The sequence below is a fragment of the Sinocyclocheilus anshuiensis genome, unplaced genomic scaffold (assembly GCF_001515605.1).
Source record: "Sinocyclocheilus anshuiensis isolate Anshui unplaced genomic scaffold, SAMN03320099.WGS_v1.1 C32768311, whole genome shotgun sequence".
Lineage (NCBI taxonomy): Eukaryota > Metazoa > Chordata > Actinopteri > Cypriniformes > Cyprinidae > Sinocyclocheilus > Sinocyclocheilus anshuiensis.
In genome coordinates, this window is record NW_015619888.1 from 1 (window position 1) to 1,427 (window position 1,427).

General features: G+C 34.4%; 1 long non-coding RNA gene across 1 annotated transcript; it reads right to left on the reverse strand.

The window, feature by feature from the left end:
• On the reverse strand, positions 1 to 1,404 carry LOC107682975 (uncharacterized). Its single transcript, XR_001633637.1, has 3 exons — positions 1,353 to 1,404; positions 1,068 to 1,201; positions 1 to 16 (listed from the first exon to the last, which is right to left on the reverse strand). It is a non-coding gene; the product is annotated as an uncharacterized LOC107682975 (long non-coding RNA).
• Between the last annotated feature and the right edge of the window lie 23 nt (positions 1,405 to 1,427).

A 1,427-nucleotide genomic window follows, 5' to 3' on the forward strand; every position in this document is an offset into this window, starting at 1 on the left:
TTGGATCATCCAGCACCTGCACAAAAAAACCAAAGCGGTTTAGAACGGGAATGAAACCAGTCAGCATAGACCTTATATTATGCCATATCTGATTTGATGTAAATGAAAACAAGGGTTTGACGGATAGAAATTCAGTCCATTCAATATGACAGACTGCATTAACATTAACATGCATCAACATCTAATTATTACAACCCAGTTTTGTTGACTTTTTAGGGAAAAGCTTTCTTTCAGTGTTTTTATTGGCTAAATACTAACTGCCCAGTACATATCAGTACACTACAAATAATTATTTTCGTAATCAGTATTTGTCTTATTTTCCAGTAAAAATATTTTTAGACATCCTAAAACCAACTTTTTTTCTGGTATACTTTTTTTTTGGTTTTGTTTTAAGCATTAACCACACTACATATTGTTAGATTTATGCTTAAAAATATAATTTAATTAATTAATACTATTTTTAATTTGAATATTTAATGCAATTTTGCTTACAAATAAATTTATCTTTATGCTATAGAACATTTTCACTGGAAAATAAAAGTAAAAATACTAATAACACTTTATTTATTTATTTTTGCAGTGTACAATATTTAAGAAACTGTATTTCTATTTCTCACTGCCTTATTTTTATTCATGTCAAATTTAAAATGATGCTTGTAATTTTTTCAAGGTTAAAATACGTTACCCCTCCCAGTTTAATAAATTTATAGGTGGACTTTCTGTTTAAATGGTGGAAGTGTTTGGGGAAACCTGTTTGAAAATAGTCATAATTTTTTTATTCTAATTGGTGGTGCACAAAATACACAGTTAATTATTTTTATTTTTTGAAGTGTACAACATTTAAGAAACTCTATTTATAACCCTCCCAGCCTTATTTTTATTAATGTTAAATTTATTATGTGGTGTGTAATTTTCCCTATCCCAGTTTAATAGATTTAAAGGTGGACTTTCTTTTTCCAGACGATAGGAAACCTGTTTGGAAATAGTCATTTTTTTTATTCCACTTGGTGGCACTAGTGGTGCACAAACTACACTTTTGGCTGCATATTGATAATACAAGCACCCACCTCCACAAGCTTAACCACATTAGGGTGATCAAGCTTCTTAAGGATGGCTATCTCCTGGTAAACACGCTCCAGAGGCCCTTTGAGCTGAGGGAGGCCCTCAGGGGCCAATTTTGCCCCACGAGGAGGAGGTCTGCCTGATTAAACCAGCACAAGAGGAAATCATGTAAAAGGTTGAAGTTTTGGGCATTCTGCTAGCTGATGAAACTGCGCCCCCAACCCCATACACACATACACTCAATCATAAACCCCGCTGAGCGCTCCATCTGCTTTAAAGCAGACACTTACGCGGGAACCCAGCCTGCCTCATCAGTCGTTTCTTGGACAGCACTTTCATGGCCTGTGGAGAGCAGTGAGAATGAG